Source organism: Echinops telfairi, unplaced genomic scaffold (genome assembly GCF_000313985.2).
Source record: "Echinops telfairi isolate 266 unplaced genomic scaffold, ASM31398v2 ScPeMD7_2;HRSCAF=8, whole genome shotgun sequence".
In the NCBI taxonomy this organism is placed as follows: Eukaryota; Metazoa; Chordata; class Mammalia; order Afrosoricida; family Tenrecidae; genus Echinops; species Echinops telfairi.
In genome coordinates this window covers 59,718,223-59,734,690 of record NW_022103898.1, presented here as the reverse complement: position 1 = coordinate 59,734,690, position 16,468 = coordinate 59,718,223, and the positions used below count along the sequence as shown (strand labels likewise).

Here is a 16,468-nt window from a genome sequence, read left to right as displayed (position 1 = left end):
ATGGAGGGGATGGGGAAAGGTAGTCAGGTTACTTGAGTGTTTTATTTACCCAAATTCAACGTAATTAAAAATATTGTTTATGTATTACATATGGCATTTAAACATACATATTGGTGCACTGAAACAGGTACTCAAAACTGACTTACCAATTATTGTAGTACGTCTGGGGTATTTTTCAGGAGTAAATTGTACCATAGGTGTCTGTTACCTTATAGTCTGTATTTCAGAATTTAACTCCTGTGTAAAGTATAACTCATTTTGTATTGCCTAACGTGTTCCAACATCTAGTCAAATCCTCCATGTGGGAAAACACAATCACTTTGGTTTCAAAAATTGAAACTTAGAGGATCTGATACTAATTTAGATCTCACTTACTTACTGGCTCATTCAGGGAAATTATGTCATTTTTTTGTTAGCCTGTCTCCTCAAAAATAGGTGGAAATGCTTTCAAATATTCTGGTGCCAAATCTCTGACTGGGTTGGAGAAGAGGAGCCTTAGTGATGAGATCACCCCCAAAGGCGGCTCCTTGGGACGGACGATAGACGTCCAAGGTGAAGAGCACCTGTCGCAGGCACGCATTCCGGCATGCATTCCGAGAGGACGCGGCAAAGAGAAGACGATGAAGGAGCACGGAGTGTCGAGGGAACCGATGATAAACACTACTGACTTCACTCATGTAACGCATATGTATTAAGGGCTTGGGATGCCCCGGAGAGCTTGCTTTGTTCATACATAAATAAACATGCCTCTTCATTCCATTTTCCCGAGAACTTCTGAAGCCCCTTTGACATATCCCTCACCTCGCACAGCTTGCAGTCTAATAAGTGAGGTTTCTGTTCACATTTATGACACAAGGTGTCTCAACCATCTCAATGAAGTTATTTACTTTGGTGAATTTGACAAGTATTTGCTAAACTACTTTCCATACAGCTTATATCACTTTATAATGAGATTTGGAAAAGTAATTTCTAAATATTACTTAAAATCGCCACTCCAGAGGATCTTGTGTATTGGAAAGGCAAAGTGGAAGAAGCGTTTTGTTAACAATTTTAGACTTCCTTAGGACATTTTTTCCTGCACATTTTCTTCTTCTTGAGTTGCTTAACAAGTACCAGGGAAGTGATAATGCTTTTCTGAGAAACAGTGCCTAGTGGCTATATTTTTCTAGATCTTGATGGGACAGGACTGAACTCCAAAAGGTATGGAAATTATCTTCTTGTCCAGGGGTTGGCAAACGGTGGAGACAGAAGAGCCAATCCTGTTCCACACAATTAAAAACCTGAGAGCCAGAAATAGACTTTTACAAACAAATGAAATCACAGTGATCTGAATACTATCTAAAATCCGTTAAAATTTTCAGTTACTTCAGAGCCACATGGGCCTACTCAAAAAGCCGCATATGGTTTGAGAGGCGCAGTTTGCTGACTCGTTCTGGTCAAAGCACTATTGGGTGGTTGGCCTGTTTCTTGCCCATGAACTATACCCCAAACCAAATTCACTGCCATCGAGTCAATTCCAAGTCATAGTGACCCTGTGTAGAGCAGGATACAACTGGTCCTCTGGCTTCATGGGACATTAACTTGTGACCGTAGACAGCCTCATCTCCCTGCCATGGAGTGCCTGGTGGCTTCAAATGGCTAACCTAACGGGTGCCTGCCCACCTCATAGCCATTATGCCATCAGAGCTCTATGGACTTGTTCAGTGACTGGTACATGAAAGGCATTCAGCTTAAAGCTACCTGGACTTTGCAAAAGCAGGTGATCATTTTATAACAAACGATTCCCTGAGAGATTACGTGGCTGACAGAAACCTATTTTGAGGTTATGGAAGAAATTATAGATTGCTCTTAAGTGGTCTTCAATAAATAAACAATGAAGTCTGACATTTACACCTGTTTCTATGTATCTTCAATTTTCCCTCTAGAGAAAACACTGGAGAACACAGCAGTTTTGGGGAAAGTAATTAAGTAAACTCATAAAGTAACACTGGAAGATAAAGGTCCTCAGGCCGGATTACTGCTGGAGTTGGGAAGCAGACAGTAGGGGAAGATGTGCAGTTGGAGTCCGTCATTTTTCATTGCAGAAGCTCCCCTCTCAGCCAGGAAGGTGCACACAAAGCCTCCTGAAGAGAGGGGAGATCCAGACCATAATTAATTCTCATGGTTAATGCAATTTCAACTAGCTAATAACAGACAAGGCAGTTCAAGAACATTAACATTTTGAGCCATAGGCATCAAAACTGAGGACTCATTCTGCTCGTCATAGAATGCGGATTATAGATGATCGTGTTGCCAGGAAGCAACTATTTGCACACCCTAAAGGGTATAGCTTCTGCTTGGAACATTTAAAGAGAACTGCTTTAGAATTCTGAACATTAAACAGAGAATTACCAGAGGTAAATCTCACGGAGCTAGAAAGAAATGATTCTACAACCATAGTTTTAGAATTATATATTTAGATGATTATCACATCAGCAGTTTAATTTGGCTATCTTGGCAAAAACTGAAAATGGAAGGGAGTTGCAGAGACCTATCTGTGTATTTTATAACACTGCAGGTTAGCAGAGTGCACATAAGACATCCTTCTCTATTCAGACCCTATAGAAACATGTATTCCTTTCTCATCAAACTATACCTCTCTCTTATAAGTAGACTTAGATACATACAGTCATATATACTCAAATAATACCCAATGATCACAGAGAGGGTTTGTAAACATTGATGCTAACTTGTGGGCATACATTGATTTTAAGTGTATCTTTTACTTTAAATAGCTTTGATTTTCTGTCTAGAAGACAAAAGGGAACATGAATAGCCATCGTTTACTGAGTTTACCTAGTTAATGTTAGCGCTTTTAAGAACAAATCAAAATTCATCACTTTCCACTTCGGAAGATTAAAGGAATCAATCCATTAGAACCAAGATGCTAAAGAATGTCAAGAGTATATTTTGTGCAGCCAGACTTTAAGAGGAACTGAACAGAGATCATACATGCCTTTTGACTTTAAAGTAGAAGTCTGTTGGGATTTAAGGTAATCCAATTAGAATCTGTCCAATGTGAAATCTGTAACAGAGAAGATATGAAATATATTTACCATAAATAAAATAAAACTTCATCACTGCAATTCAGCAGTCCCCATACTGCCTATCTGCTCAATGAGTTTTCTCGATGCCTTACATAGCAGTTTCTGAAGCTTAGGATATAATTTGATGAGAGATTTATATGGTTGGTGACCCCCCAACCATAAAATTACTTTAGTTGCTACTTATATCTGTTCCTATCTGGTCTTAAGGGAGAGAAAGAAGACAGACTTCTACACGCTGAAGTTGAAGCATGAAGGAAAAAGTGGTCAGCACCCTTCTTGGTCCAAGGTATGGAAGTCTATCTCTGGGGCTTTTTATTTTAGGTTAGGATTTCAAAGCAACTTTCCAAGCACAGGAAAACTGAGAATAACATAACTGACATCATTTGAAGGTATCTTTAAATTTGTTCCTGGACGAAATCTGTGGGAAAAAATGAGTGCAAAAATTAAAAATTAAAGTTCCTGAAATGGAAAACACAATATATTAATTCTAGAAGCACAATGTGAGATTTGATGAAGATCAAAGGTGAGTAGGAAGTTAAATTCTAATGGTTTGCTGTCTTACTGATAGTATTTGACTGGACTGTGTCCTAGTTCTATAATAAGATTTTAGCAAGACTGTAAAAATACTTACATTTTCTTGTTTTGTTGGTGTGTTTCCAGCATTGCTAACCACTAGCTTAAGACATTCAGGTTATAGGTCAGTTCTGAGGCCTTATTGCATATCCAGGGAAAATTACTTTTTGAATAATATATGGGACAACCTTCAAATGTTAATAGGTTAGGAGGAGTTCAAATCTGAGCATTTACACATTCAAAGTAACCAGACTATACATGATTTTTACTTCTCTTAAATGACTCCATAAATGCAATTTCAAAATGTGTTCACACACACCCACAGCAGTAAGTTCAGACATGTTCACTTGTTTTTTCTTGAGTATTCAAAAAATTATTATAATATCTGTAATATCTAGAAAATGTTATGCCCTCAACCTTCCTAATGCGGCGACCCTTTAATACAGTTCCTCACGTTATGGTGACCCCCCAACCATAAAATTACTTTAGTTGCTACTTCATGACTGTAATTTTGCTACTTTTATGAATTGGGCAACCCCTGTGAAAGGGCCGTTCGACCCCCAAAGGGGTCACAATCCGTAGGTTGAGAGCCACTGTTAGGGAGTATATAACATATTTCCTGTATGTTTGAAATGTGTGGAATTTTTCCTTATTCCCTCCTAGCAGCAGCATAATAGAAGAAAAGACAGAAACCTGCGTATGCTAACTCAATGCAAATGCAATCTCATGTTAGAAGTAAGCTGCTTTAGCGACTAAATCAGACACCAGAGCTTTTCTAAAACAGGATTGAGCAGTGTTGCGAATTACCTAGAATCAATTCTCATGGGACACTGTTGGAAAAATCATGATACTGAATGGAGAAAACATTTTTCGTATGGAAAAATCACGTCAGAACTGGCCATTTATATTATCCAAGATAAGTTTGGTGATTATCCTGTAAATGAACATCGATTTTTGTGTAGGCTCCAATATTTCCAATCTCTGAGAAATTATTCTGGTCTCCAGAAGGGCCAGTTGCAGAGGGCTGGCAAATATCTTCTGGTGAAGAGGCTGCCTCTGGGGAAACAAATGGCTGAGTTTGACCATACCACGGCGAAGATGAGCTTAAACACAGCAGAGGACAAAAAACTCCCCCAAAACCCAAGAGACTAAACACTCTGCATATTTATTGTTACTGGCGAACCCACAAGGTGGCACTACAGAGAAAAGTGACAAAAGTGAATATAAAGGACCTTACATAATAAATTCTATAATGAGCATTAACCTATTTTATGAAAGGATCAACTTTCAGTTAATAACTCACAAATCGTCGCCTTCAGGTTCATTGCTTTCCCTCCCACAAACTGTCGAGAGAAAAATATGTGTCATTTTATGACACAGCTGGTTAGTTTTCAAGAGTTAGCAGTTTGCATTTTCTGTGTATTTCTTTTGCAGGGAAGACTTTGTACAGATGTAAACTGGTCAATTGTTTTATGTTTTGTACAGTCCCCAGCACTTAGTTTATTAATATAAAAGAAAAGGAAATCAGTGTTACAGCATATTATATGAGTAGGGGGCCTTTCAAAAATTCCTGGAAAAATTCCAGTATTTTTCAAGTCCATTTTTTTCACGAACTTTTTGAATATCCTTTGTAGTGAGAATTTTAATATTTGTAATAATACCCTATAGCCAAACATCTAAATGTTTGAGTTTCAAGAATATTCCTGCATTCCCAAATTCCTACTTTATTTTTAAGCCATTGAAAAGTGCCTTCTGGACGTGTGGAAATTTTCTCAGAAAACAATGTATGTCTCAAACAAAATAAAACGAATTTGGTGTAGCCTTAGTACTCAATCCTAACATTTAAGAAGAGTTCTGACTTAGAGTATCATGAGCTGGAAGGACGTTTCTCTGCCAAGCATTTCTGACTATGCGCAGAGAGATGGAAGGAACCCAGAAGCTAGTCTTCAGTTTCGAGCGAAGGAATTATCCTATCTGTGCACAGACCTAAAATGTGAAGGGGAAAAAAAAAATCACAATTCATTCCTGTGTTAGGCTGAGTTGTCTAGAGAAACAAAACCAGTGACTCATATATTTATAAAAAAGAACGTTCTATCAAGATGAAATTTTATATCAAGATCTCATTCCAGCCCAGTCCAACCAAAGCCCGTGGGTCTGACTCTTTGCGCATAGTCAGAAATGCTTGGCAGAGAAACTTCTTCCTAGCTCATGATACAACCAAAGCCGTGGGTCTGATATTAGCCAGAGTCCTCTTCAGAGCCTGGTAGTCCAAGGCCCATGACACCGAAAGGTGAAGCGGGATGCAGGGAGATCACAGCCCGTGAACACTGGGATCCAAGGTCCATGGAAGCATGGTGGGGCGCCAACAGTTCTCAGGAGGGCCACATGGTGCTGCCCTTGGTGGCAGACACAGAGTCTCAGCAAGGAGGAAAGTCAAGGGCAAGAGAGAGGGAGAAGTTCTTACTGCCTCTCTTGTAAAAAGGCCACGCCCCCAGGAGGCATCCTCAGGTTGTGACCTGATTGACAGCTTGGACTCCACCCCTACACCTTCACACAGATGCAATTGACTGACATCTAACCACCACAATTCCTTTGCCTAGTAGCCCGGTAGGAATTTAGTGTAGTTGACAATGTGATTTCAATTTTTACCTTTATTTTGCATGTTCTTCATGAATTCTTTTCTAGCAGAAAGTCTGTTTCTGACACAGAAATTCAAATGTCCTTGACCAGGAAGCTGACTATGCAAGAACAGAGTTTAATATTACAATATTAAAAATAAGACACTGTGTGCCAAAATCAGCTTTCAAAAAAATCACACATAGGCATATGACTTCCATATTAGTTGTATTTAATACTAAAATAATTCACTATATTTTTGTCAGCTTATCCACAATTATCATTTGATAGCCAGATTTAATATTCTACTTAGTATAGTTATATTTATATATCAAATAAGGACCTGTGATAATACTTTTTCTATTAATGTAAAGAGATGGGATAAATTATTTTAAGAAAGAATGCACATCTATAGATTAGAATACGTGGGGGAACTAAAGCAGGATGTGTTTTACCTTGATGTGAGTTTACACTAAGCATGTCTTTTATGCAGATACTTACTGTGGTTTGAAAGCGGTGAGGCACCGTTCAAATCATGTAAATTTGATCTGTCAAACCATCTTGGGTCAAAGGGGTATATTTTTAATGCATCCACAAGTTAAGAAATCTAAGGCACATAAACTGCTTGTTCTGCGGTATGAAAATAAGCTACAGTCAACTCTTTCAACTACTTAGTTCTCAATCCAGGATGGATAATGCTGTGCTTTTTATAATCATTATTTTACAAAATTATAATTATTCTGCTGAGGGTCATACTACATTATTCTCTATTTATTCATAACAAACACCCAGGTCGCACTTATGGTACGCCAGGAGCAGGACCCTCCAGTAAGAGTAGAGATCATAGCTGTCTGCTTCTGTCCTATACTCCTAGTTCAGTGTCTCATGAACTTCCTAATTTATACAATGAGTATCAGTTATGCACTTCCATTTGTTACATTTGCTTACTGTTCCGAGAACAGGATAGCATTCTGGTTACGTGTAGAAGTTATAAAACAGCACGATCTGATCTGGAATCTGAGCATTGCCACAGCTGCTGATTGATAAGCGCTCTCAAAAAGGTATGTTGTAGTTCTAACCCTTGCTATCTATGAATGTAGCTTTTTAGAACATAGGACCCTTGCAGATGTCCTCGGTTAGCATGAGGTCATCCTGCAGTAGAGTGGGTTCTAATCCTGTGTGACTGGTGTTCTTGTAAAAGAGGAGCAGCGCAGACTTAGGACAGCCATGAGGATGCATCTGACAACCCGTGAATTTTTCAATTTTAAAAAATTATTTTTGAAAACTTTATTATTTTTTACGTAACAATTTTTATTGTAAATTAGGTGGGTGTTTAAGTTTCAGATCACTAACTTTGTATTCAACAACTTAAACTACTAATCAAAGCCCCAATAGTTCACCCTTCATTTACTCCTTGATTTCTCCCTCTTGTGGACCGTCATCTTCCATTTCACCCAGTAAAACACCTGTTAACAGTCTATCCCATTGCTTGATCTTCCCTCTATTGCCCTCCCAAATTCCAAAGCTTGTTCCCTTTACTATGAAAGTCTTCATCTTGATTTTCCCCCTCGTGATAAGAACAGTTGGCCACTTGTGACGGCTAATTTCATGCATCATCATATTCTCTAGTTCTATCTATGCCATGACGTGATTTGTGGTTTGGTGTTGGTATTTTTAGGGATGCATAATATTCCATTGTGTTTGTGTCAGTTTCTTTACCCATTCTTCTACACTTAGGTTTTTTCCATCTTCTTGTTCCAGCTTACAGTGTTCCATTGAACATGGGGGTGCCTATGTCTGCTCCTGGTACGGCTCTTACTTCTTTATGATTTATACCCAGCAGAGAGATTACCAGGTGACATGGAATTTCTATTCTCAGCTTGATTTCTTACCAATGACTTTACGGCTCTGGGGTTTACATTTAGGTCTCGGATTCATCATCAGTATGTTTTTGTTCATGGGCTGATAGGGCTTGTTTCCTTCTTGTACACATGGAAATCTACTTTATCTAGTACCATTTGATGGTTTTAGGTCCTTTTTTGAAGATAAGTTTTCTGTAGGTGGATGGATTTATTTCTGGGTTCTCTATTTGGTTCAAGTGGTCCATGTACCAGTGTCACTGTGCCAGTACCAGGATGTTTTCAATAATGTGGGTATATAATAGGTTTTGAGGTCCAGAAGGGAGAAGCCTCCTACTTTGTTTTTCTTCTTAAGAAGTTTTTTATATCTCCTGGGCATCTTCCCTTGCCATATGATATTAGTAATGTCTTCTTAATTTCTTTAAAGAATGAAGGTGGGGTCTGGATATGAATTGCAATTGTATTCATAAATATTCTTTAAGGAGGTCTCTTTTGGTTTCTTGTAGAAGCATAGTTTTCTTTGTACACGTCTTAGGTTTCTCTGGTTAGGCTTATTCCTTTATTCCTAACTATGTATGATGTTTCTGTGTGGCTATTGTAAATAGTATTGTTTTCTTGATTCCCTTTTCACATATTTTTCCCTCTGATGATTTCATTAGCATACAGGTCTCGGATTATTTGTATGTGAATCTCGTATCCTGCCATGTTGCTGAATCTGTTCAGATTGTTTCTAACAATTTTTTGAGTGTTTGGGGGATTTTCTACGTATAAAATCATATAATCTTCAAGTAGCGAGACTTTTACTTCTTCCTTGCCAATCAACATTCTTTGATTCCTTTGGTTGTCCAATAGCTCTGGCTAATAATTCTAACACAAGGTTGATCCCCACTCACTAGGGGGGATATTTGCAGCTTTTCTACATTGACTAAGATTTTGGTTTTTCATCTATGGCCTTAATTGTGTTGAGAAATTTCCCATCTAATTCCCATTTTGTTGACTGTTTTCATCAGGAATAGGGGTTAGATGTTGTCAAATGCCTTTTCTGCATCAAACGATATGATCATATGGTTCTTATCTAAGGATCTTAGAGCAGCAGTCCACAACCTGTGGGTCAAGACCCCTTTGGAGTTCGAACGACCCTTTCACAGGGGTCGCCTGATTCATAAGAGCAGCAACATTACAGTTATGAATTAGCAACGGAAATAATTTTATGGTTGGGGGGGTCACCACATGTGAGGAACTGTATTAAAGGGTCATGGCATTAGCAAGGTTGAGAACCACTGTCTTAGAGACTTTGGGTCGGGGGAAGGGGTACGGCCTGGCCTGCACATTGAATTAGACTTCTAGCTTCTAGAATTATGGGATAACATTTCTGTACTAATATGTTAACCACGGTTTATGATACGATCTGAGCCTTAGAAAACAAAGACAGTCACCAACGAATTAAATTCATTTAGTCACATTAATTTCTTTCAGTCTCATTTTTTTTTTCAAATGGGGATCATAATAGCAATGATCCTGTTGTGGTCATTTTCATGATAAATGAGATGAGATATCCTAAAGTCGCTAGACAACTGTAGGGCACATGGCAAGTCCTGGATGGTGCTGTGAGTTGCTGTTCAGTTGGTTCTGACTCATAGTAACTGTATTTACAACAGTCCTGTGCCAACCTCACAGCCACTGCTGTTTGACATTAGTGCGACAGCTAGTGTGCCACTTTATCTGAGCTTCTTTCCATTGTTTTGCTGTCCCTCCAGTTTACACTGAAGTTCGAAGTTACCATTGATGGGGTCTCTCCTGATAACATGTCCAAAGTGCGTCAGGTGAAGTCTCACCATTCTTGCTTCTAGGGCGCATCTGGCTACACTTTTTCCACGGCAGAGGTGCTCCTTCTTCTTGCAGGCCACAGTATGATCTTCACCAGTCCCACAATCAAAGCTATCAACTTTCCTTTGGTCCTCTATATTCATTGACCACATATATACACAGGGGACTGAAAATACCATGGCCGTGGTCAGGCTCACCTTAGTCATCAAAGAGGAACCTGCGTTTTTAACACTTTAAATAGGTCTTTTTGCAACATATTTTCCCAATTCAATATGTACTTTGACTTCTTGCCTGCTGCTTTCATGGGCATTGATTGTGCATTCAAGTAAAATAAAATCTTTGACAATCTCATAGTGTTCTGTTTATTCTGGTGTTGCTTATGCTGTGAGGGTCTTTGTTTTCTTTTTGTTGAAGTGAAATCCTCATCGAAGGCTGTATTCTTTGTTATTCATCAGTAAATGTTTTAAATTTTCGTTACTTTTAACAAGCAAGGTTATAGCATCTGCATGTAGCAGGGTTTTAACGTGTCTCCCTGTAATCCTGATGCTTCCTTTTTCTTCACTGAGTCCCGTTTCTCAGATTATTGGCTCAGCACACAGATGGAGGAAGTATATGAAAGCATATCCTCCTTACAGTAACTTACTCCTGATTTTAAACCATCCACTACCCTCTTGTTCTGGTACAGCCTCTTGGTCTGCACACAGGCTCAACATGAGCAATATGAAGTGTTGTGGAATTCCCATTCTTCACAAAGTTACTCATAATTTGTTATGATCCACATTGTTGAATGCTTTTGTGCAATCAATAAAACACAGGTTGACTTATTTGTATTTTCTGTTTTTCTCTAAGTTACATCTGCCATCAGCAATAATATCCATTCTACATCTTTCTGTGAATCTAGCTTGAATCTCTGGCAGTTGTCTGTCGATGTATGGCTAGACCCATTTAAGGATATTTTCAGTGAAGGTTTACTTGTGTTAGTACTATATTGTTGGATGGTTACCACAGTGAATTGAATGACCTTCCTTTGGAATGGTCACAGATATGAATCTTTCCCAGTCAGTTGAGCAGTGGTTTTTCAATTCCTAGCCATAGTTGAATGCATGCCTTCAGTATTATTTGTTTGATAAAATATCTCAATTGCTATCTGTTAATTCCGTAATCCCCAAAGGCTTGTTTTTGCTAATGCCTTCAGTGTAACTTGGACTTCTTTTTTCAGTACTACCAGTTCTTGATCATCTGTTCTCTCCTGAACTGAACATTGGTTGATCAAGTTTTTTTTTGGTACCGTGGCTCTATATTCCTTCCTTATTATTTTGTTACTCTGTTTTGTTGAATATTTTGCTGATTCAATCTTTCAACATTGCAGTTGGAGGCCTGAATTTTTTCTTTCATTCTTTCTGCTACAGAAAGTTCTTGATGAACCTTTACCATTATTTTAATTCTAATGATAATTAATTCTTCTTGTCATAGGTATGTATTTGAGCAACTTAAGTTCATGACAAAAACTATGTTGGTGTATCATTGTTTTCCTTTCTTCAGCTAGTAGACTAGTTAACTATTTCAACAGAATTATCTCCAGAAATTGACCAAATTTCTACTCTGTTTGTAAAAACTGGTGCCTATTATGCTGGCAAGCTTTATAAATAAAAAAGATGTCCACAATACATACTTTGCCTTTTTATAGTTTACCTCCTGAGCTTATAAAACAAAGAACGCAGAGCGAACACTGAAGTTTTAAGTTGTCATTTATCAAGTGTCGGAAAGCTGTGCTCCACAGTGTTTCATGGATGTTTTTTTTGGGGGGTGGTTATGGGGAGGTGGGGTAGGATATATTAACAGGCCTTTCTTCTGCAATGACTCTGGGAGGATTAACTGCCAGTGGTTTGGTTAGCAGCTGCATCTATAACGTTTGCACTCTCCGAGGACTATAACCAACTGTCGTGTGTCACTGAGTTGATTCCAACTCATAGCGATCATATATATACACCAGAGGAGAACTGCCCGGTAGGGTTTCCTGGGTTGAATGTGTTATAGGAGCAGATTCCTAGGTCTTTCTTTTGTAGAGTTACTGGATGGGTTTGAACCAAAGAGCTTGCAGTTAGCAGTGAAGCATTTAATTGTTGTGCCACCAGGGCTCCTTAATGAGGACTCTTCCCCACCTTGGTGGAAACATAACTTTCCAGAGATCCTAGTTATATCTTCTATGCATATAGTTTTCAATACTTGATTGGGAAACACCCTGGATATTTGGTCGGGTTTTTCCTTATATTTCCCATCTATTTTATTCACTTAGACTTAACATTGTTTTGATGTAAGGATAATTAATCATGAAATTTTCAAAGAACTAATAATTCTATAGCAATGCGAGTGGGGGTGGGGTAATGTTATCTAAAAAGTTATCTGCAACGTTCAAACTTACCTTATGCTCCCCAAAAGACCTGACAATCTGATTTGTTTCAACAGAGGTTATAGCTTAGGCACCCCTACATGCGGGTTCCAGTTAGCTCTATCGAGTTGCTTTGACTTGAAATTGATTCAATGGCACACAGCAACTAAACTATTAATGCATTAAGGGATTTGAGGGGACAATTCCACAGTTTCACCAATTTTTATGTGAGGAACCAAAGACAATGACTTTTAGATGTAATTTCTATTCAGATAAATCTTTAAAAACAAACAGACATCAGACAACTCACGGTTAAATCAAAGGCGTTATCTATAGCTGACAAACTAGTCACATCATGAATATTTCAATGCCTCAATTTTAGTGCTAATTTCAAACAATTCCCCTCTTTCCATCTTCAAGATGGTGAGTAATGTTCTATCCACAAGTGTAGTTCTTGTGGAAAACCACTCAACAATGCTGACAGGTGCAGTGGGATCAAATGTGAAATCATCAAGTTGTGCAATATGAAAATATTAATAAATCATGCAATAATGTGAATTTTTCCAAAATAAAAATTTCATCACAACTTCAAGCTGCTTTATTTTTTCATTTTGCTATTGTCACATGGCAGCACCACTTTAGCTGGTAAACAGACTCTCCTTATTCATCGTCAGCATGGTCTCCAATTACGTGTGCTTTTCAGGAAATCATCCCTCGCAGCACATGTATCGACCCTGTTTTAACTGCCAGTCTAGGGAAAGTTTTTTTTTTTTTAAATCAGGGGAGAGCGCGAACGCAGTCCCCCACTACCACAAATTATGCAGTCGCGTTTCCCACATTTGGGGAAATCGCAGGGGTCAGCACATCCGGAGTGCAATGGATAAGCCTCGCCCTGGGAAAACCACCTTCGTGATCATGGTATCTCCCCTGCCAGGTAAGTATTCAGTCTAGGGAAAGTTTTATCCTTCCTCACTGCCCCACTACAATTTTGTGTCTTAGTTCCTAGAGCTTCCATTCCCTAGATGGCTTTAAAGAACAGAGATTGTCTTGAAGTTAGTTGTGGAGGTTAGGAGTTCAAATCCAGGGTATTGGAAGAACCATGTTCCCTCAGCTCTAGAGCAAGATCTTTCCTTTTCTCTTCCAGTTTCAGGCAGGCCCTGGGCATTTCTCAGTGTTTGGGCTTTGAAAAGCATCTTTACATGGCGGCTCTCTTCCTTGTGTGTCTCTACCTTCTGTCTGCTCTCCTCTTTGAGAAACCGTCTCTCAGAAGGAATCACAATCCTCTCTCCTCCTGCAGTACCCTGTTGACCTAACTGAAGAACCTCATTTCCAAGCAGGGTCACATTTAGATACAAGGATAAGGGCTTCCACATTTTCTCTTGAGGGGGTACAATTCAATCCATATCAGATTTGTTATTAACCACATTTTGTAGCATCTCTTTACCCATTAAAAAGGTAAAATTAAAAAATTTCTCAATGGAGATAATTGAGAAATGTACTGAAAGCAGAAAGGGTAGTATATCAGTTTCTAAGTCTTTCATAAAAGTTAAGCACTAGAAGAGTTTGCCTAGTCCCACTTCTTCACATTAACTCACCCCAAAACTGAGCTCATTCAGTCACTGGACTTAGGCTGTGTAAGGAGCTGGGGCAGACTCGGGATCTATCTAGCTCTTTCTCTGGAGCAACTGCTGCTTCTGGATAAGAACTAGTAATTGCACTTGAAGGGGCTGAGTACCCAAGGGCACTTAAATTGCACCTCTACATACAAACCAGTTTCCAAAGGAGAGCAAAGAGAGTTCAGGTGTAAACAATTAAAGAATAAGGCCTCTACTCTGAAGCCAGCACCTTCAGTGAAGGCAGTTCATTTTGATCATTTATAGGGACAAGGTGAAGTATACATTTCATTAAAAATAACTTCTCTTTGGACTCATGAATATTAAATATTCAGACTGTTCCCATTTTTACAAGTCAAATAGGGCCACAAAATTGACTTCACTGGAAAATCATAATATTATTTCAACAAATAAATGTGTTTCTGAGAGAAAGCATCAGGTACTTGGAATGCTCTATTCCTCTGCTTAGGGCAATGCATGGCTCTAGAACTGGCCCAGTCACAAGTGTCTTTATTCCAGTGACTCACAACACAGACGGCTCATAACACCAATATTCCTTGGTCGAAATATCAGGGTATTGTTTCTTGATATTTTTGTTAGAAGCACAATCTAACAGAAACACAGGATAGGAATAGCAGGTTCTAAGAAGATATTACTATTTTCCCAAAGATCCTGCTTCTGAGGATGCTATAATACTTTCAGAAAATACAACACCATAAAACCAAAAAAACCTCACTAGGATGCTTTTATAACATTGATATGAAAGGCTGAAATACTCAAACACTTGACCTTGATAGTCAATTTATTGAGTGTGGCTACATTTGGGGAATCAGTGCATTAATAGGTCATGTTCAGTGTACTTGAATTTAAAAAAAAATCATTTACTAATTCAATCACATTTAGTAAAGTCTTTACTAATTGGTACATATATATTCTTTAGCTCAAAACATCTGAGAGTTTCCTTGTAGCATTGAGAAGAACATGAACACACTGAAAAGACATAAAGAACAGAAATATGTCCAATCTTTTCATGATTAATAGCACTTTAGAGAAATACTTTAATGATCACCGAGTGTGTAACTTCTTCATTTAGGTGGTGGTTTTCAGACCCCAGGGGAATGGTTCCAGACCTTTCTGATCATCAACATGTGATAATCCATGGACTTCAGATCAATAACCTGAATTGGCAGATTAAAACCTGCGGTCAGGTGATCTGATACAGGTCCCACCATTGCTTTCCCCTGCTGTGTGATACTGCGAAAACAAAATAAGTAACACAAACGCCTTGGTTCTTAAAATGCATGTAGCCAGATACATATGGACAGCAAGAGCACAGAGATTTAAAAACAGAGCAGAAAAAAGTAACTTGACAGAATGTGGCATTTTCCTTTGGTTTGTTGCTAACGGCCCACATACAACATGCTTTAAAAAAACCACCCTAGTACATTTTTTTCTTCATCATTTTAAAGCAGCTTAAATGGACATTTAGAATGTATAGCGTTGGGCATGTATTCCATCTGGGAAAAAATGGAAAAGAGATTTAGCAAGATGGGTTGCATTTCTATAATTGTTGTTAGGACAAAGTTGATGTGTACTGGATCTCTTGTCTCTTGGTCATATTTTAAAGCCAAACACAACATTTTAATCGTACATTTTCAGGTCTCCAGTAGCGCTATATACTGCTTTTTGTAAGGAAAATAATTTTGAACATAAATATAATCAGTACACTTTAAATTTAATTATAACTATCTATTCATTTTAAATGCCTTCAGGATTTGAAGACTTGAAAGAAACCTATAAAAGGAATTCTTTCATTCTCTTCTTATTGTGAAAAATGTTTTGATTGACTCTAAAGCCAATAACACTTTGCTTTATTAAACACCAGACCCCTGCTTCTGGATGTTAATTTGGGAAGGGCTGTTCTCTGAATATGTTTCCAATTAGAATAGTTCCTGCAGAGTCCATGTACGCTCATAGGAACTCTGTACCACCATTCAGAACTTCCACCAATGCGCTGCTCCGTGCTGTTGATAAATATTGCCTATTGATAACCATTCTTAACAAAGTTTGTTTCTAACCAGATTTTTGTAACCATCTTCAAGATAACACTGGAAAACTGCACAAAAGTAATCGTGACTTGGTGAAGTGGAGAAAAAAAAAAACTTGACCAATTGTAGCATTGCTTTGTTCACTGTTTGAGCAAGTCTAAAGTATTGCGGCTCTGATCCCGTTTTTTTCTGTCTCAAGTTTATGGTCCTGAATGTTATGTTTAGGTATTATGCTTTTATAATTTCTCAAATCTAAAGATATGGGAGGGAAATTCTCCTCTCTCTAGCTTGTACAGCCAGAGGACTCCAATGCTTCATTGCTAACCACAATTTAGTACTGCACACCTGCACATATCATACTGCATAATACATGTCGACAGTCTATGGAGAATTTATTTCAATTTACATACAAATCTCCAAATCCTCTGGTGAGCCTGATGCGAAATCTCACACAGGC

General features: G+C 38.3%; 1 non-coding gene across 1 annotated transcript; it reads right to left on the bottom strand.

Annotated features, from left to right (window-relative positions):
* Positions 1 to 13,128: 13,128 nt before the first annotated feature.
* Positions 13,129 to 13,292, bottom strand: LOC115870891. Its single transcript, XR_004046981.1, has one exon. It is a non-coding gene; the product is annotated as a U1 spliceosomal RNA (small nuclear RNA).
* Between the last annotated feature and the right edge of the window lie 3,176 nt (positions 13,293 to 16,468).